At 48.9% G+C, this 21,401-nt stretch overlaps 1 protein-coding gene across 1 annotated transcript in view; it reads right to left on the reverse strand.

Moving 5' to 3' along the window:
* Positions 1-18,896, reverse strand: part of TMEM272 (transmembrane protein 272) — a 29,398-nt gene extending 10,502 nt beyond the window's left edge. Inside the window, 1 exon segment of the mRNA XM_039236115.1 lies at positions 18,758-18,896. The gene's annotated coding sequence lies outside the window, so the exon portion shown is untranslated.
* Positions 18,897-21,401: the final 2,505 nt, after the last annotated feature.

A 21,401-nucleotide genomic window follows, 5' to 3' on the forward strand; every position in this document is an offset into this window, starting at 1 on the left:
AGAGCCTCGCGCTGACACCACCAAACCGTAAGCTCTGCTTCTACATGCCCTGGAAGAGCAGGGTACTGCCCCTCCCCTTCATGCCAATCTTGACCTTCACCTCCAGGAAATGTGGAGGATGAGAGGCACGCAGTGATCTGCCCAAATGTTCACTCCTCCCTTCAAATTGCGCCTCTCTGAACGAGCTCGGTCACAGCCACTCAGAGCTGGCTTTTCAAGGCCGTGCAGCCCCCGCAGCGACGCGACGCCCTGTGCTTGGAAGTTGCATTTGGCTCACTGCTCTCCCGCTGCTGTCTTGAATTTCTTAATGAATTTGCTTTTGAACTTGTATATTGCAGCAAAGTCTAATGGGACAGTAGAGCCTGTGTGTGCGAAGATACGTGCCCTACGCATCTCGGCCACTCTTCGCTGCCGTGTTCTCGAATTTTGGTAGGCCCACGAGGTGTGCGGGTTCAGCAAGGCTCCAAATGAATACAAGGTAAGCACATCACAAGGAAGCCAGGGTACTGACAACCCTGAGGGACACATTTTCCATTTGAACCGGGACTCGCCTCAAAGGCGGACAGATGGAGGCCGTGGTGTTCTAAGAAACACAGATGGCCAAGGAACCCGATCGCTTCCTTTCTTCCCCAGGCAGCCTCCCTCAGGGGCCAGTCGCTTCCCACCAACATAAGGACACACAAGGAAAGGGTGGCCCTGGCGTCCTAGGGCTGAGGCCCTAGGTCGTGTGCCATTCAGTTCTACCTCGCTTATCACAGAGCGTGTCGGTAAGAAGCACACATGATCAAGAAGCGAAATGAAAACAGTCACGGTAGTTTCGTGTAGTATTTCCGCTGTTTTCTGGTAAAAAGAAAGTACTGAAGACCGAGATAACACGAATATGTGATTTCAGTGACTCTGCATCTGAGTGAGATGCTCTTTGTGTTTATAGCTGTCATTATACAATATTAAGATGAATGGTAACATTTATACCAATAGTTTAAAATTGTTAATGAAATATATTTTATTTTGTTGACTTAAAGCAACATTAAGGGGCGCCTGGGTGGCTCAGTCGGTTAAGCGTCCAACTTCAGCTCAGGTCGTGATCTCATGGTTCGTGGCTCTGTGCTGACCCGCGTCGGGCTCTGTGCTGACAGCCAGCTCGAGCCTGGAGCCTGCTTCGGATTCTGTGTCTCCGTCTCTCTCTGCCCCTCCCCTGCTTGCTCTCGAAATAAAATAAAAGACATTTAAAAAAAGCAACATTAAATAGGAAATAAAAAATACAATGACAGATCAAAAGAGGTTGCGGAAGAAAGGATTAAAGCTTTATGTACAGTACTTTAAGCAGTTTTTACCCTGCTTTTTGAACAAGGTACTCTGCATTTTCATTTTGCAGCCGAGCCTTGCAAATGACGTAGCTGGCTCTGGTGACCATGGGGGACACAGCGCTGCTGTCAGTGTGCCCCGCTAAAGGAGAGTTTCAGGAAATCCAGCCACATCTGTTTTAGTTCCTGGTATAAGGTGGAGGTCAAGGAAGAAGTGACTTGCTGGGAAGTGGTAGGAAAGCGAAGCTGAAGCATTCCCGTCTCTATTTCTGGCCTTGAGCTTGTTAGCAGGATGATAAAGTGACTGACGTCCCAGAAACCCCTTCACCGTGCTGCAAGCTTGTGACAGATGGCACCACCTGGCCACGTGTGTAATCCAGGTGTGTAATCCAGGTGTGTAATCCAGGTGTGTTCAGTGACATGGAGACATGGGGCAGCCCCAGAGGAGGTCCCTGCCACACAAACTTCCTGCCTCCGAGCGAGGCAGGGAGGGAAGGCTCGGGCCAGAGCATCCCTAACAACCCCCCAGAGGAGAGTGTGGTGATCGGCCAGCTGGAGCCAGACCGCGGGGACTGCATTCCACGCCAGGCCCGCAGCAGGCAGTGTGCACTGCAGGGCCCTTGACCCCTGAGGTTTCAATGATCTCATTTAAAACGTGGTAATAATTACAGGGCTTTGCTAACAGATCTGTTAGAATGATTGTGTCATAACCCACATAAGGCACGAAATACAAGGTCTGCTGCATGATAAACACGGGTGTTATCATTATCGTCATTATCATCATTATTAAGGATGTATGACTTCCCTTTGATTTCAGACCCCACCTAAGATCAAATGGGGAACTGGAAAAACAGCAGTGAGGGAAGCCCTGTGCGTCCCACGGGCTCTGAATGAGCTGAGCAGACAGTCTCTGGCCCCTCCAGCTACCAAATCAGAGTCCCTACAAACATGGCCTGGGAATCTGTGTCGGGGATCGTGGAGCAAGCCGTCCACATGCCATCTTCACACGAGCTGGGCTGGCGATGTTTCCGCCAGGCCTTCCTCACAGCCTGGCTGCTCAGCGCAGTGTGAGGCACGGGGCTGCGGGCTTTCACCGAGATGGACACGATTAGCAGTTTACAAATGGGGGCTTCTTTACCGCTTGGACCAGCCACGCCACAGTCAGGGACGGGAAAGCTGCACCTCTCCCCTGATCTTCCCCTGGGAGGCCTGGTTCCACAGTCCTGGGTCATCAGAGCTCTCTGAGACAGAGGCTGAGCTCCCCGGTGGCCTTGCTCAGGCCAGGACGGTGGTTCGACAGCAGTGACCACCACTAATAAGTACTGCGATGCCTTTGAACTTATTAAGTACTGACTGAAATGTGGCTCAGAGCACCACATCCTGGTTTCTGATAAAATGAGTCTCTATCAGGGGCGCCTGGGTGGCTTAGTCGGTTAAGCGTCCGACTTTCGCTTAGGTCATGATCTCGTGGTTCGTGGGTTCGAGCCCCGCGTCGGGCTCTGTGCTGACTGCCAGCTCAGAGCCTGGAGCCTGTTTCGGTCTGTGACTCCCTCTCTCTCTGACCCTCCCCTGCTCACGCTGTCTCTCTCTCTCTCTCCTAGAAATAAATAAAAACATTAAAAAAATTTTTTAAAAAAATGAGTTCTATCAAGTCAGCTAGAAAGAGCTCAGTGACAGCGCTAAATCAACTCAGAGTCCCAAGGGAGAAAATCACCCAGAGTTACGGCCCTGCAGGAGGATATCGGAATCAGAAGGTTGGAGCCAAACCATTCTTCATGCCAAGAGCACAGACAAACTGAGCCTTGACTTAGTGAGGGCTGCGAAGAGGAGGACAGTGTCCCAGTTAGCCAGCTCAGTGTTCTTGCTCACACCTCGAAGCGGGTTTAACCCCGCGGCTCCCACCATCGCCGGTTAGAGACATCGGAGCACCCAGCTGTGGGTCAAAGTCGGCAGCCAGAGCATTCAAAGCATTTTTAAAAGGGCTAATCTTGATGGAAGAGTGGGCGCTCTGAGCTTCGTCTGTTCTCCAGGGTCCCCAGGAGCTGTGTCCTGTGAATAGCAAGTGTGTCGCCTGCTCTCTTGCTTCAAGCGGAATAGTTTAACACGGGAACTGAGACTAAATCCTGGTAGGTTTTCTCTGCAACACCACCTTTTGGGGGTCCCACTGACTACCCAATGCGCAGCAGGCGAGTGACAAAGGGCACGGGAGGGTGACTTCTCTTTTCCCGACTGCCTTCCTGACTTCCCTAGACCCGTAAAGGCAGCAAACCCTGCCCCCTGTGCCACTTTTGGTGCAGCCAGCATCCCGTCTCTGCCTCGTCTTCCCCATCCATCCCTCTCCCTCTTCTGTGTCAGCGCCTGTCCCTCCTCTCGCCTGGCCTGTGTCGCAGCCACCCCCAGAGGTAATGGCCCCCAGCCGCTTGCATCAGGGGGCACTGGCTTCCACTAACCTGCTTTGAACAGGGATGGACTTCATGACCGTATTCAAAACATGATCAGCCACCTCGGTGCAGACCTCACAGCCTCATAAAGGGAGGTGACAGGTGTACCTGAGGACTCATGTGTGACAGAGGCCACCAGCGGTGCACGGAGCAGCAAGCAGCCCAGAGGAAGAGAGCCCTGAGGAAATCAAGGAACACTTCCAGGAGAAGGTGATACGGCCCTAGTGTCAATGGCTGGGTAGGGTTTTGAAAGGCTGAGTTGTGGAGAGATGGCTTTTCAAGCCAAAGGGAAAATCGTCGAGGAAACAAAAGATTCAAGTAGGAGACGCTCACGGTGGCATTGGGGAGTGGCAGCTCATTGAGTTCAGCTGAAGACAGGTCATTCATAGCAAGATGAATAAGAGACGAGGTAGGAAGGAGATGTTGAGAATAGCGGGTATTTGGATTTTATTAAGGAGATAAAGGGAGTTGTAGGATTTGGAACTCGGGGTGACATAATCGAAATCAAACCACTGGCAATAGGATGGGGCTACAGTGGGGAGGCTGAGCCGTGGTCTAGCCTGGTGAGCAATCAGGGGTGCCGATGCGGCAGGACTTTGAGTACCAGTGAGGTGTGGGCATGGAGGAAAGAAAGGAGCAGATGACTCCAGCACTGTGCTTGGGTCACAAGGATGGTGGTGGCATTGCACAGGTGCGAGGGACAGAAAGACGGGGAGCTTTTGAGAAAGCACATGTGTTCGGTCCAGAATTCACTGCCTTTAATGTGCCAGGTGATCATGCCAGAATCTGTGAGTCCAGAGCCTCAGAACTTTCTGAAACCACCCCAATTGTCCACTTTCTTGACCTCCCAAAGGTTCAAGGCTTCCAGCTGCTTGTGTAATGGGGTGAGTTAGTAAGAAGTACGGGGCAGACAGATGTTAGAATCTCTTTCTCTGGCCAGGGTGGCAACTTTGTGCTTCCAGTGAGTGGGACAGCAGTTCCATAGGGCTGTCCCAAAGGAAGGGGATGGAGGGTAGAGCCCCGATGGGGAGGAGCAATGGACAGGGGAGAGGGTGGCCCTCTTACGCCCATGAGAAACAGAGTTTTTGATGGAAACTCTGGTTGGTGGCCCTCTTCCTGGAAGCTTCCAGAAAGAATTACAGGGAACACCTAGAAGGGGGTACCAGACCCCCAGCCTTGTAAAGATCCCAACGGCCCATGCCTGACTCCAGTGCCTGCTCAGGGGGCCTGGGTCAGGGGAAGGGATGTGGGAGAGTGGGAACCCCCTTTTCTCTGGAAGTGGGGCTGTCATTTCTTCCAAGACAGGCACCATCCGCTCCTAAGCTATGTGTCCTTAAAGCTACCTCTACCTGGAGAGCCCCTTTTAGAAGTTGCACAAGGGGTCTAAATAGGCAAATAATGGCCTGGTCCAGAGAGCAGAAGCATTCTCTGCCCCAACGCCCCCAAAGAGGGACCCCCTCATCTTCAACTCCTACAACCTGAATTCCTGTGTGACTGAAATGCTCAAGATTGATTTTCTTGCTAGTCTGGCAAGTAGGAAATTGAAGTTAGATTAATTTCATCTACAAGGAGAGACGTTCTTAAGTTTTAAAAAGTGCATTAAAAAAAACACAACACAACGTAACATGTGCTATTTCTCGTAGCCAGAACTGCAGAATAAAATTGCCACCCTACATTCAGCGCGTGGAGTATTGTGAGCCTCCCTCCACCTCTCTGGGGGGGCCTGCACACACCCAGGGTCACAGTTCTTTGGGTCCAGTCGCAGGCTGGAAGCCTTTTCTCCTGGCGTCCCTCCTGAGTCTGTGCTTTTTTTGGCCCCTTTTCAGCTGCTATCTCTGTGTGGAGCTAAAAGCACTTCCTGGGATGCCCTGACAAGTGCAAATGACCTGTGTTCACCACACGCATTGCATTTAATTGAGTTATCCTGTGATGGCTGGAGGCCAGCCACACATACCGCACATGCATTCATCAAGATTTCATTGCTTCCCAGTTATTAAATTCATCCTCCAGGCCGGGGTCAGGGCACAGGGAAGCAAATGTACTGCAGCAGAGTGAACTTGATGGAAAATAATATATAGGATGGGCACCTGGGTGGCTCAGTCAGTTGAGCGTCCAGCTTGGGCTCAGGTCTGATATCACCATTCGTGGATTTGAGCCCCACATCGGGCTCTGTGCTGAAAGCTCAGAGCCTGGAGCCTGCTTCAGATTCTGTGTCTCCCTATCTTTCTGCCCCTTCCCTGCTTATGCTTTAAATAAGCTTAATGCTTTAAATAACCACTAAAAAAATGTTTTTAAAAGATGGGAGGTAAATGGTCAGGGCTGGGTAGTGGTCCAGAGGAGCTCTGGAAAGTTCTACCAGGTGGCTGGGAGGGGTCTGAGGGCATTACAGAGACTGACCTGCTCTCTTGACGGACAGACAGATGGATGGGTCACTCCCATGAGGCCTCACACCTCTCTCCTCTACCCCCTACCCCCATTTAGCTAAGTTTCCATGTGGATAGGGACCAGGCACAAATCAATCTGAGGCGATATCTGAAGATTGTTTAAAAAATATCACATTTCTTTCTGATTACAGAAGTACGTACTACTTTACAGGAAATGTGGAAAATGCAGACAGAAAGAGAAAATGTAAAAGTCACTCGCAAGGAAAGCACTCTGGTGTTCTCTGGTGCAGCACTTTAAGAAGTTTGGGATGAGACCAGGGAGGCTTTTCTCCAGTCTAAATTCTAAGAGGAATGGTACTTGCGAAATTCTCAAACACTCACAAAAGTAGAGAATAATAGAGCAGACATTCAGGTACCCACCACTCGGGGGTTTTTTTGTCTGTATGCTTCTCATTTTAAGTTTTTAAACTTTTTGTTTGGAAATAATCCCACTGTATTATTTCCTAAAGACAGGGATTTGCTCTTACATAACCTTAGTACAGCGGGCAACTTCTTAAATCCACGCAGACCCAATACTTTAGTCTGCCATCGAGATTCCAATTTTATTGACCTAACAAAGTCTTAAGATCCACGGTAGGGTCAGATAATTGCATTTTGTTGCCATGTCTCCTTAGCCTCCTTGAATCTGGAGCATGTCCATACCCTTTCTTCGTTTTATATGATGTCGACACATTGGAGGAATATAGTTGTTACGGACGGGATGTGTCCTCCCTACACTCATGTTGCCACAGTATCCCCACTGTGACTTGGGGCTTTGGGAGGTAATTCAAATAAGGCGGGGTCATGAGGGTAGAAAGGGACCAGTGCCCTGGAAAAAGACACAGAGAGCTTGCTTCCTCTCTGCCCTCTGCCACATAAAGTTACAAGAAGTTAGTAGTCTGCGACTGAAACAGGGCTCTCATCAGAGTCTGGCTGTGCTGGCACCCTGACCTTGGACTTCAAGCCTCCAGAGTTCTGTGAATAAATGTTTGTTGTTTGTGAGTCACCAAGTACAGGGGAAGTTGCTAGAGCAGCCCAGACAGACTAAGACGGAGTAGAGTCCCTTCCACTCTATTATTTTAAAGCTTATTTATTTATTTTTGAGAGAGAGAGAGAGAGCATGAGCAGGAGTCGGGCAGAGAGAGAGAGAGAGAGAGAGAGAGAGAGAATCCCAAGCAGGTTCCACACTGTCAGCAGAGGGCCTGACAAGGGGCTCAAACTCACAAATGGTGAGATCATGACCTGAGTTGAAACCAAGAGTTGGATGCTTAACTGAGTGAGCCACCCAGGTGCCCCTTTGCCCTCTCTTCAAATAGAACATTCCTAAGGCACCTGGGTGGCTCAGTTGGTTAAGCACTTGACTTTGGCTCAGGTCATGATCTCACAGTCTGGGGGTCTGAGCCCGGCATCAATCTCTGTGCTGACAGCTCAGAGCCTGAAGCCTGCTTTGGATTCTGTGTCTCCTTCTTTCTGCCCCTCCCCCCGTCTTGAAAATAAATAAACATTAAAAATATGTTCAAATAGAACATTCCTTACATTGGATTTGTCAGAGGTCCCTTTGTGTTTAGATTGAGGTTGTCCATTCTTGGCCAGATTGCTGCATTAGTGATATTAATTTTGAACCCCAAAGTGTTTCCCAATTTTCCCAAAAAGAATTACTATTTCTTTTTCTTTCACTCCCAACCAATAGTCTATGGAAGGATTCTAAGACAATGCAAGCATCCTGCAGGTCATCAAAATTTCCTCTTGGATTTAGCATCCAATGAAGATTCTTGCCCAATCCAATCTTCTTTTTTTAAAAGTTTATTTATTTTGAAAGAGAGGGAAAATGAGAAAGGAGCAGAGAGAGAATCCCAAGCAGACTCTGTAGCCTGATGCGGAGCTTGAACCCACAAACCGTGAGATCACGACATGAGCTGAAGTGGTTGCTTAGCTGACTGAGCCACCCAGGCACCCTTTGTCTGATCCAATCTTTACCTAAGAGGGCAGGTGGGTGGAGAGGTGCACTTTGGGGAGCCCCAGGAGTCACCCGGGCACCCTTTGTCTGATCCAATCTTTACCTAAGAGGGCAGGTGGGTGGTTTCCTAGCACTTTGGGGAGCCTCAGGAAACAAAGGGAGCCTCATGTTTTCAGGGAAGCTGAGACTTCTTTGTCTGGCTGCCTTTTCCATGCCAAGGAGTCAAAAAGGAAGAGATGACACAAGAGGTGAACAGGGCTCAATTTACAAAGCGTCTTTCGAGTGATCTGAAGCCCTGCAGGAATGGGGAGTCAGCAAGCAGGGAGTGACCTCCCTGGCCTTGTGTGGAGCGTGTGCGGAGGGGACCAGGCAGGGGATGGAGGAGCACATAGGAGGTCCTGCTGTGGTCCAGGATGAACACAGAGTTGTTCACAAAACAAAGAGTGAAAGCCCAGGGATCAAGGAGACCACAGGTGGACGAGGCTTTGATAAAAAGGCTTTGTATCACCGTTCAAGGACACTTGAAGAGCTGATGGCCTAGACCAGGGGACTTTCGGTGCAACGTGGAAACCTCCCTTTTCTGGGAAACCCTGAGAGTGATACCTCCTCTCTTGACAGCTTGGTCTCCCTGTCAGGGCTCTCGCTGCAAGCATGGGTAGGGGTGTGTATGGAGAGGTGGGGTGGGAGAACATGGAACAATAGTATGGCCAAAGGTGTCACCTTTTCCAGAGGCCAGTGAACCTGCCTGTGTGTGCACATTCCTGGCACAGCATCAGAGCCTCAAGGCAGAGGCCCCAGCACTGTGGTAGGTGTGCTCCAGTGGGGACAGGGGCCGCGGCCCCCAGAGCCATCCAGGGGGTAAAGTGTCAGGCTGGATGAGATGGGGCTGGATCCATCAGCTAGAGGAGAAGGTGGATCACTCAGTCGCTCATCTGGTCATCCAGTGGACGGCCATTGTGTTCCTACTATGTGCCAGGCCCTACCGGAGGTGTGGGGACTCAGCGGTGAACCAGACACCGTGCGGGGACAGGGCTGTGGGCAGCTGGAGGTCGTACGTGGCCATCCACATGTCAGTACTGCTGTAGCCAAGCGCCCATCATTGTCCCCTCTACCTTAATCTGTTCTGCCTCCTGACTGCTGCTTCCCGGTGGTACTGCTCTAAGATTTTATAAACCGTATATAAAGGGAACCTCGTGGGAAGCCTTAAACAACGTATCTCACCATGAGGTGAGTGCTTTCATCCCAAGGAAACTCAAAGCCTGGGATTTGCTTTCAGGATATTCCAAATGTCATGATGTAGCCGGGGCCTTCTGTAACGTGGTCCAGCCCCTCGGGAGACAGGGGGCTCCCGCGGGGGGTGGCGGGGGAAGAGTCCCATTTGGTAAGGAGACAGGGTGCGGTGGGTACAAGGGAAAGCTACCCCAATGCAAACCCAATTGTTTCTCATCTCTCCCAGCCCCCATGCCATTGCATATTGGTTGTTATCAACGACTCCATTCACGTATTATATTGAAAACACACCTGTGCACTAGAGAACACTACAGGTCACTAGATAATGAGTAGAACTAGAAGGTACTAGCAGACGGCAGGACACTGAGCCAACCACAGACCAGCCACGTGGCTCACTGTTCACACGCTATGTCACATGCTAACAAGCCACGGGATCCCAGAGCCCCAAATCCTTCAAAACTAGGACATTTCTCAGGGCTGTGACTCGCCGTTGTTGGCGATTTTGGAAATGGATCAATGACACGCCCTCTCCAGACCTCCTGGCACTGTTCTTGCTTGCTGACAAAGATCTGGGGATCAAACATGATTTCTTAGAAAGGCCGTGGCAGGATTTACTCAGCCCCCATCAGCTACCTCGTGCATGGTCTCTGCACCTGCGGGGTGGCCTTGGTCGGCCTGGGATTTGGGGCCCCCACTTCAGTGCCGGTCTCCTTGCAGGTGAGGCCTTGTTAGCCATTATCTGGCAGGTAGGGAAAGGGCCTCTCACTTCAGGAATGAGGGAATCAAGCTCAGAGAGGTTAAGAGGCTTGCCCACTAATGCCCAGCTGGGAAGATACAGGGGAGGGGCGGGGCGGGGTGGAGGTGAGATGGTAATAGCTATGACTTCCTGAGCAGCTGTTATGTGCCTGGTGTTGAGTTAACTCTTTATGGACAAATTCTCCTGTTTAATCCCCACAACAATCTTGTCTGGGAAGTAGTGTTAACTCTAGTTTACAGAAGGGGCCTCAGGGACCCAGAGAAGCTAAGCCCAGAGCTGACAAGTGGCAGTGCTCACAGCTAGAGTCCATCTCACTTCCACATGCCCGCCACTGCTTTCCATGATAACAGCACTCCCTGAGGGCCCAGTGAGAAAGGGTAACCGTGGACTTGACCATGGTTCTTGGGACTGAAACTCGAGAAGCCTATATCCTACTCCAGCCTCACGGTGGGCTTGCTATGATCTGAGCAAGTTGGTCGATCCTATGAGAAAGAGCCCCCCTTCCTCAGAAGAAGTATCTATTAATTTCATTTATTTTTTTCAAAACGTATTTGTGTATACTTGGGTTTTTTAAAAAAGATTTTATTTTTATTTATTTTTTTTTTTTGAGAAAGAGAGAGAGCGTATGCGAGAGCAGGAGGGGGGTGGAGAGGGGGAGAGAGAGAATCCTAAGCAGGCTCCACACTCCCCGCACAGAGCCTGACGCAGGGCTCAAACTCACGAACCGTGAGACAGTGACCTGAGCCAAAGTCAGATATTTAACTAGATGAGCCCCCCAGGTGCCCCAAAGATTTTGTTTTCCAGTAATCTCTACACTCAACATGGAGCTAGAACTTATAGCCCTGAGTCACAGTAGAATCACATGCTCTACTGACTGAGTCAGGCAGTCGCCTCAATGTATCCATTAATTTTATAACACACAGTAAAATTCCAACCAATCAAGTCAGACAGCAAATTCCCCTGCCCAGGAGAATGATGTCGCTCTTTACAGACATCAAGTGAAGTGGTTGTGGGGGGCGGGGTGGGGGTTCTGTTCCTTTGCCCCTAAAGCCTCGTTATGGGCAGCTGGACAATTTTCTACATGGGAGAAGTTTTTGTTGCTTGGCAGAGTTTGGGGTCTGTGAGGGCTGGCTGACCCAGGCGTGACGCAAGAGACAGGGTGTTAACAGAACGTGTCTCCGGGAACGTGAACTGAACAGGCACAGTTCCATCTGCAAGCAAGCTCTGGGATGGGCCACGTGGGTGCAGGGGAGAGGGAGATACCAGCTTCCAGTCTCGGAACGAATAAGTCACGAATAGCGGGGATCAAAGGCACAGCTCAGGGAACCCAGCCAGTGTTACTGTAACAGTGCTGCGCGGTGACAGATGGTAGCTACACCGTAGCGAGCCCAGGGTAACGTCTGGACTTGTTGAATCACTGCGCTGTACGCCTGAAACTAATGGCAGTGTCAGCTCTCCTCAAATAAAAAGAAAATTAATGTTCAGGAAACAAGTCAATAAAACAAAACAAAACCTCATCAATGCGAGTCACGCAGCGGCTTGCAGACCAGGGGAGCGGGGCATCTCGGCAGTACCCGGCGCAGCACTCCCGGGTGGAAAGACCTTCACGCGGGGAAGCTGGCGGTGACAGGTGGGTCTTTGCAGTGCAGGGACAGAGGTGGAAATGACGGCTGAGAAGCAGAGCAGAGAAGCTGTGGTTGGCTGTGATTTATTCTACTGCCTTCGCTCAGCAGGAGCCTGCTGGCAGGGGGCCACCCAGGCTGGCAGCTCTTTCTCTGACAGCTTCTCTGCCCCGCTGATCCTCTGCTAACTCTGGGGCCAGGTGATTTAGCCAGCGCTTTCAGCTCCAGGGATTATGATGAGATATGGGGCTTGTATCGCCCATCACTTTCCTTCGGGGACATGTCACACTCAAAACCTGGCCTGGTATCTGCAGTATCCCCTTCATGGCAAGTAGGAGTCAATGTGACAGGGGATGGGTTGGTCTCAAACCAGAGGCACAGCGCTGGCGTGCTGCCAAGGTCTCCCATATGCTACCTCATTCCACCCCCCCCCCAGCCCCCCGGGAGGCAGGCACGCCCCCATTTTACAGGAAGAAATGAGATTCAGACAGTTTGTCTGTTCCAAGTCACTCAGCTAGTGAGCCGGAGAGCTGGCATCTGAAATGAGACCTCCGTGAATGTCCGAAGCTTGGTCTCGGTGACTTCCAAGCCCACGGTCTCTCCTCCTCCTCACCACGGAGCAGGAGGAAAGGGGAGGAACCCCAGAAAGAAAGGCTTCCCAGTGTGAGTCAAGGGATATAAGGTCAGTGTGCCTTCTCCCTCGGTCCTGTGGATGCACAATCTCATCTCCACAGGGAAGGAGTACTATCCCCATTATACAGATGAGGAAACTGAGGGTCAGAAGAGCAAAGCCCAAGGTCACAGAGCTAGACTGGAAGTCACGTGTCTAGTGATCTGCCAAACTCAAGATGCCCCGTCTCCCTCCACCAGAGCCGACTTTGGTAGTTTCAATTACAGTGAGATGATAAAAGAGCTTGATGAGCGATTCCACGAACAGCTATTCAAATGTCCCCTCACGAGGCTCCACTTTTTCCACAGGATCCTTGCAGAATCCATCCCCTTGGCATTCCCACACGCAGGTAATCCAGAAAACCGCCGCCGTGAGTAAGCAAGAGCCTCCTTCCGTAGCATGTACTTGGCTTTCCACGGAGAGGCGTGAAAGGAGACCACTTCTCTGGCCTGATGGGTTTTTCCAGGCGCACATCCTTTCGTTAAGCAGAAAGCAGTCCCTCAGTCACAAACAGCTGGTTGCTGAATGAATTACAGATTTATTGTTGGGCTCCACACTCAGGGAGGTCGATTATCACGAGGGTGCCAGAGGAGGGAAGCTGCTTAAAACCCCATCTAGAAAACAATCATCCTGTACCTGAGGACAAGCCCAGGTGCTGAAAAGGGCAGGAGGGGGTTCTGGCCCAGCACGGCTCCTAAGAGTCTTTCTCAACTGGGGGATGGATCCTTTCCTCCCCCTTCTGAGGTAAAGAACAGGCTTGTCTCATGTATGACACAAAGCCCTCGCTCTGGGCAGGTCCTGTCATCTGTATGTGCTGGCCGGTCTGAGGGGAGACAAACCCCACTCCCTCTACCTCTGGCAACGTGAGAGACCGTGTCCTGGGTCCCTACATGGTCTCGTCCTCTCTCAGCTCCAGGTGTTCTGCATCCCGGCCCTCTCGGCCTTTGGAGTTCCAGAACTTACAGACTTTACTAACACGGGCCCTGGGCACCAGGGATCAGTGTGTAAATAGCATTTGGAAGCTGGTGGGATTTTCTTCTCAGGGGTTGGTGTGCACTTCACATCTAGCCAGGGGCCATAACATTTTCCTCCTACATCATAGAAGGGAAATAACAGAAGGAGGAGAAATAAGAACAAAATACTCAGACTTGTGTGTGGAGTTGAATTGTTCCTATCATACCTACAGCCCAAGATATTCCGGGTTTTTAAAAATACTTTTTAATGTTTATTTATTTTTGAGAGGGGGGAGGGGGCAGGCAGAGAAGGAGATAGAAGATCAGCACAGAGCCTGAGGCAGGGCTCGAACTCACAAACCGTTAGATCATGACTTGAGCCCAAGTGACCGCCTGAGCCACCTAGACGCCTCCAAGATATTCCAGGTTTTAAGTCCACAGCAGCTTTGTGGAAACCATTCTGCACTTCCCTGTGTCACATCATGACAGTACAACCGTTTGTACCTTGGGGCCACTAAATGGGGTAGGAGACACGTGCAATTTCCCGTGAACCTGACCAGTGTCCACTACAAAAAATAGGGGGGGAGGGCATAGAGAACTTTCAGATTCAAATATCTAAACGTGCATTTAAAAACCAAAGATATCCTCACGGGTCACAAGACCAGATCCAGTAACGTGGTATCCAAAAGAACAAACCGACATAAGACAGGTTTTGAGATCATTTTGTAAGCGGGGCAATTCTTACTCCCTCAAGCCCTTTCTTTTCATAAGCTGGTAAGATGGACGAGAACTAAAAGAGAATGATACGCTACTAATTCTGTCATGCCTTCAAGAATGTTCCGGAAGAGACAGGTGGCTGTGACCTTGCAGCTGAGCCCTGGCGCCCAGCCAGAGCGAGATGACAGAATTCCCACGCAGACTCCCAAATGCTGGCCAAGAGGCTTCATGAACTGTGTTCAACTCCACTGATAAGGAATGACATGTTAATTAAAACAACTGTGAGCTATCATCCTTCCCTTATCCGCTTGGCAAAGATCAGACAGTTTAAGGTTTTAGTGAGGAGACAGGAAAACAGAGCTAAGGATACATTGTCGGTACCACTTCTTTGGAGGGGAATTTGGCACAATCTGTCACAACCAGGACGGGCCGGGTGATGCCTATGATACGATTTCACTGGTGTAAGGATTGTCTCCCTGTATATGTGAAATCACAGGGAAAGCTCAGAAGCAGACTCACCCCACGTTCACACCCGCTACCTCTGAAGAGACAAAGCAGAACTCGGACCATGGGGTCTGAAGACAGGGCTGGAGGCGCGAATGGGGAGTATTTTTGTTTGTACTTTATTCCCTGATCCTGCCTTACCTTTCTACCCCTGAGCAGGTATTCTACGTTTATAATTTAAAACACTGAAGAAGTATTTTTTGAAAGGAAATGAATTAAATTGTTTCCCCCCAATTCCGGAGATAAAAAGTAGCCTGAGGGGCATAGATAAGCAGACACAAGTCACCAGAGTGGAAAAACAAAAATAGATAGATGTGATGATGCGATGGCAGTGAGGAAATACTGTTTCTCTCTCTCTTTCTCTTTTTTTTCTTTTTAAGTTTATTTTTTAAAGAGAAAGAATGAGCACAAGCGGGGGAGGGGCAGAGAGAGAAGGAGACACAGAATCTGAAGCAGGCTCCAGGCTCTGCGCTAACGGCACAGAGCCCGACGGGGGCTCGAACCCATGAACAGTGAGGTGATGACCTGAGCCAAAGCTGGACGCTTAACTGACGGAGGCACCCAGGCGCCCCTACTCTGTTTCTCATTCGGCATACTGTCTTTACAATTACGGAAGTAAACTAACAGAAAATTCAGTTATAGGGAAAAGAAAACTATTTGTCACTATAAACAACTGCAGAACACACAGCCCATCAACTGTTAGTACTTTAAGAGCTTTTCTTTCAAGTGTGTGTATATGTATCTGTACATGTACATACGTGCATGCACACACACATTTTAGATGGCTGTATTCACCAGTACCTTAAATTAACACTCCGCATTTTGACATAAGAATTCTTTCTGTAATTAGGTGGTCTTTATAACCATCATTTTAATAATTCTACCACATTCCACAGAGCAGGATATATACCCTCCTCTGCCTACCCGTACCTGGTTACTGGATATTTACTTACAATTTCTGATTATTTTCACAGTTCCTAAGAGACATATATTTCCATGAAAATTGCTTTTTCCATACATTAGATGCTTCCTTAGAATAAATAATTAGATGTGGGATTACTGAATTTAAAAGGGTGAGCAATTTTCTGGCTTTTGAGATACAATTAGTTTCCCAAAGAGTTGTATCCATTTATGGTGTCCCTCGCAGTACATTAAAGTGCCAGTTTCACCATATCCTAGCCAGCATTTGGAGTTAGAAAGACTAAAGCATTTTTATTATTTTATTTATTTATTTATTTTATTCTTTTATAAAGTAAATTCTGAATATTTTTTTAATGTTTTATTTATTTCTGAGAGAGAGACAGAGACAACGTGAACTGGGGAGGGTCAGAGAGAGAGGGAGACACAGAATCCGAAGAAGACTCCAGGCTTTGAGCTAGCTGTCAGCACAGAGCCCGACGCGGGGCTCGAATCCACCAACCGTGAGATCATGACCTGAGCCGAAGTCGGATGCTTAACTGACTGAGCCACCCAGGCGCCTCAGCATTTTTATTATTTTAATAGGCAAAAATGGAATGTAGTTATGGTTTTAATTTAATTTTGGTTTACCAGGGATATTGCACAGTCTTTCATGACTTGTTTTTTTTGTCATCTATCTCGTTTTGTGAATTACTTTTTATGATATTTGATGTGGATTTATTTCAATTCAAAACAAAAACAAGTACCTTTGGAGGTGCCAAGCCCACCAAAAACGCTGTAATTTGAAAATATAGCAGCAGATTTGCTTTTTTATTCACAGAATTCCCTGTGTGAATTTACAGGCTTAAATCAAAGATCGGGGCACCTGGGTAGCTTAGTCGGTTAAGCGTCCGACTTTCGCTCAGGTCATGATCTCACGGTTTGTGGGTTCGAGCCCCGCCTCGGGCTCTGTGCTGACTGCTAGCTCGGAGCCTGGAGACTGTTTCAGAGTCTGTGACTCCCTCTCTCTCTGACCCTCCCCTGCTCACGCTGTCTCTCTCTCTCTCTCTCTCCTAGAAATAAATAAAAATATTTTTTAAAAAACTCAAAGATCTATTCACTGCTAAGGTGGGAACATGGCAGGGGTGCCTGGGTGGCTCAGTCAGTTAAGCACCTGACTCTTGATTTGGCTCAGGTCATGATCTTATGGTTGGTGAGATGGAGCCCCACATGAGGCTTTATGCTGACAGTGAGGAGCTTGGGATTCCCTCTCTCCCTCTCTCTCTCTGTCCCTCTTCAGCTCATACTCTCTTTCTCTCTCTCTCTCAAAAACAAATAAATAAGCATTAAAAAAATTTTTTTAAGGTGGGAACCTTGCAAAACTCACAAAACTCAGTGGCATGCTCCCTAGCCCTTGTAAACGGAAGCCCTTCTAAGACAGGGCAATACCTCACATTCAGGAGATGCCCAATAGAGCAGATCCATGTTAATCTTGGTGATAATGACAATTTTAGTTAATTTCAAACGTTTCTAAGTACCAAGAAAATGAAAATGCTTTTGCTTGGTAGAAGGTTTTCTTTTTTGGTAGAAATCTGAAACAGGACGAGACTGGGGTGGGAAGCTGGGCAGTACTTTTCTCTCCAGTGTGAATTAACAGTGACTTAGAAATTCATCCTTATGTAAGACGGTGAGACGATTGCTCGTCTCATGTGTGCTTCTGTGTCAATAAGAATAGTGATGAGGAGGCTCCTGGGGGGGTCAGGTGGTTGAGTGTCTGATTTTGGCTCAGGTCATGATCTCATGGTTTGTGAGTTTGAGCCCTGTGTCAGGCTCTGTGCTGACCACTCGGAGCCTGGACTCTGCTTCAGATTCTGTGTCTCCCCCTCTCTCTGTCCCTCCCCCATTCATACTCTGTCTCTCTTTCTCTCTCAAAAATAAAACACTTAAAAAAATTTTTTTTTAAAGAATAGTGATAATAGCTCCTGTTGCTTCCTCTCCTGGAAGCTGCCTGATAGCAAAGGGCAGAAGGAAATTAATTGATAATAACTGCCAAATGACGTTCTTAACATACTTTAGCTTTCGGTCCAGTTGGAGTAGCTCAGCGGTCCTCACCCAGAGGCAGCTTTACCTCCGGGGGGACACTTGGTAGTCTCTGCAGACGTTTTTGATTGTCATAACTAAGGGTGGAGGTGGTGGCTAGTGGCTGGTGGATGGAAGCCAGGGGTGCCGCTAAACATCCTGCAAGGAACAGGGTGGCCCCCACAGCAAAGAATGATCTGGCCCAAAATGTCCGTAGCTCTGAGTTGGAGAAACCATTGTAGATCTATCTGTCTAACATCCCCTAAAGTTTTAGTGTTCAGATGTATCAACTGCTACTTTATTTTAAACCTCTGATTTGTAGCATAATTCAACAGTGAGCCTGAATCTATAGGTGTCTAAGTTTTCTTGACATTGAGCACTGGGTCAGTACTGAGCATTACTTTTATTTTTCACCCCAAAGCTCCAACATGAAGCAAGAGCACATCTTTGACTTGGTGATTCTGATTTTAGTGGTTTAGTTGGTAAACAAGACTGGTGGCTCCGAAATCAGATGCGATGGGGACCCCAACTCATTGCTTGCTTTTGAGTAATCTTAAAGGTGAAACATTAACCATTTCTGTCCCTGTTCCTCTCAAGGCAGAGGTTAACCAGATCGTTGAATATTTCCAACAGATGTTTCAGGTGCTCCGGACACAAATCCTTCATTGTCTGTAGCTCCCTACACAGTCTATGCTACGTTTCCTCTCCCAACTATTGCATCATGCATGAATTCAGCAGAGTTACTGCACACCTACTGGGTGCCTCAGCGATCCCACCACCTCCGTAAGTGCCTTTCATTGTTCGCTTCCTATGAAATGGACAATGTGCTTTCTGTGAGCTCTGGGACACTTTTATAGTGACCAAGTCAAAGCCGCCAGCTGAGACCCGGTACGTACTATGCACTCACTACCCTGTGGTTAGCAAGTTATTGCTGACAGACCAGCATAACTAGCGGCCGCCCTGTAGTTCACTGTTCCTTTTCAATAATTCTCTCCGCAAGAAAAACCATTTTCCTTAGCTCCAGTGAAGATTAAGCTTTTCTTTCCCTTCACACAATTAAGAAAAGCACCTCCACAAGGCAGGCATTTCCCTTCCAGGAAGCATAAATCAGCACATTGCCATCTTCCTCTGAATGATTCTGAGAAACCATCTGCTGGGAGCATTTCTCCAACTTGAAAGGCTGCGCGGGCTGTCCTGACTCACCTTTAGAGCTGATGAAAAAGCCAGATGCAGAGCCTGGGCGGAACTCCTCCTTGCTGGGGGCCCAGGGGTCCAGGTCTGTATCTGTGGGGCCTCTCTTCACTTGCAAGTCCCCTTCTCTGTCGTTCGCTTCTTTCTCTGTTTTTCGTTTCGGATTTCTTGCCTGCTTCAAAACAGCAACTCGTGGCTTTAACCGGGGGGGGGGGTGGGGGGGGTGGGGAGCGGGGGGCGCGGTGTATCTGCCTTTCCCGCTCTCATGTCTGGGTAAAAAGCACACCACACCAGCCGCCTTAACGACCTGGAATGCTCCCCACGGCCAGAAGGGGGCAGCAGGCCAATCCCGGGAAGCTTTTGCAAGGGGAGGGTCATTACGACGCAGAGCTGAGGTTATAATTCAGTGCTGGCTATAATTAGTGCTGGACATATTCCATCCAGTGCCGTAGCTTTAGGAGGTGGTGCCCACCTCTCTGGGGGAGGCTCTTGTCACTTCTTGCTGTCCCTGCATGCCTCGTGTTGTGTGAGGAAGGGTCCACCGAACAAGGATGCTTTAGTGAAGGGGATGCAGGTGCAGGCAGAGGGGCTGAGGGTTGCCGAGAGGAAGCATTCAGTGTCATTCCAGGCGCTAGACGGGAGGCAGTGACCTCTAGGGGAGGCTGGCTAATAAACACCTAATCGTCTGCAGTCTAAAGCCGCTACTACCCTACTACCCGAGGCTGTGTTCCTGTTACAAGCATCAGGTAGCCGTCGTCCTCAACTGTTCCTTTATAAGAGTCTGATACTCTATGAAAATGCAGATCCCTGCCCCATCTCCCAAATTCTGAATCTGTAGGTCTGGGTTTAGGTCCAGAAATCTGCGCTGTAGACTCTAAGTGTCCACGGGCCACACTCTGAGAGGCAGTGGACTCACATGCCATTAAGGCATCCTCAAGCTCTGACCTGCTAAATTTTGTGCTGTTGTTTCATGGAAAAGGCCCGTCTACAGAGTGAGACGAAGGTGGGGTGGGGGTGCATCTGACTGCACAAGATGTAAGGAGGCGTTCCTTTCTAAGGGCAAGACGGCCCTTGCACGGCCCTGAAAGTGACATCTCTTTAAACCTTGTGTCCAGTGTCTGTCTGGTTTCGACCTGATCCCAGCCCCGCCAGACCCCAGCCCCGAACCCGGGCTGGCCACTTCAAGCACTCGGGGACCTGTCGGAGGAAAGGGTGGTGTAGGATGACCTGAATTTTCTCTGCAATTCCAGGCCCCCCCTCCCCTTGAGCAAGTTGATGTGGGGTCGTCATGAGCGGAGGGGGGGGAGGGGAGCAAAGCAGAGACTTGCGGCCCCCAGGCCCCTCCAGCAGAGCCTGGAACTGGCCGAAGGTCTTTGTGAGCATGTTTCAGCTCAAAATTTCAGGTTACGGGCCATCTTCCTGGGGATCAGCGAGGGAAGAATACCAGGTGGCCTCTCCGTTTTCCCAGGCGCACCTGTAGACACAGCAGAAGGTTAGAGAATATCTGTTCCCAAACCAGACAATATACATTTATGTGCCAAAATAGTGAGACTTGTGTTTTAAAAAAGCAGGAGTCTTTGGAAAGTGATTATGAGATTTTGAAGGCTAAATAATAGGAATAAAAAGAATAGGCTTATCACTTAGGAAAACAGAGACTTTAAAACAAGGAATTAGCTACAAAAGCAGAAGCGCTGAAAAGTCAAACGGAAGTTTTGGGGTCGGGGGGTGGTAGACAACTCAGAGATTAGCAACAGACAACGGAAGCAGCTACCGTTGGAAATGAGTAGGAGACCACTGTTGGAAATGCTGCCCCAAGCAAGGAGGGTGCTATTAATATCCCCATTTCACAGATGAGTAGAGGGAAGCATGGAGAGATTAAGTAACTACCCAAGGTCACGTAGCTTCTGAGTGTGTAATGAATTTAAACTTAGGCAATGTGATCCCGAGTCCATCTTCTTGCCCACTATACTTATTGCCATGTGAATAAAGGCCACATGGGGAAATGTTGGTAGAGTCGAGTTAAAAATTAAATTCAGAGTAGACGCTTTATTATGCATGTTGTCACGAATAAGCCTTGAGGTGGCCTCCATAATGGGGCACTCCTGGGAGAAGTGAATTCAGTCATTCATTGAACAAGTAGCACGTACTCCAAGCCAGACACCATGAGTAAAAGGGTTATTTCATAAAATCCAATGTATCCCATAAGGAATTTTAATTCAAGAGAGTAATGAGTTAATGAGTGTATCGCTGAGTTTAATTACAAAGGAGTCAGTGACTTAATGAGGGTATGCCTGATTCTTGACAGAAGCCATAGAAATGAAGGGAGGTATTAAAGTTGGCCAAAGACCAAGTTGTGGACCACATAAGGAGCAATCAGAGAAACAATCGACACTGAGTTCCCATTTGTGAACGTTCACCCCCCATTTTCCTCCCCCACATTGTACAGAAGGGTGTCTTTTATTGTGTGTCATTCTCAAATAAATCAGCTGTGTAACCATTCCCTTTATGCTTTCCTTGGAGAGCTTTCTGTTCTGATGTCACTCTCCTATCTGAGTCACTTTTTCTTTCCTTCTTCTTTTTTTTTTTTTTAAATTTTATTTTGAGCCCCTGATGCAGGGCTCGATCCCATGACCATGAGATCACAACCTGAGCCAAA

Source organism: Hyaena hyaena, unplaced genomic scaffold, assembly GCF_003009895.1.
Source record: "Hyaena hyaena isolate Hyena2069 unplaced genomic scaffold, ASM300989v1 scaffold_106, whole genome shotgun sequence".
In the NCBI taxonomy this organism is placed as follows: domain Eukaryota; kingdom Metazoa; phylum Chordata; class Mammalia; order Carnivora; family Hyaenidae; genus Hyaena; species Hyaena hyaena.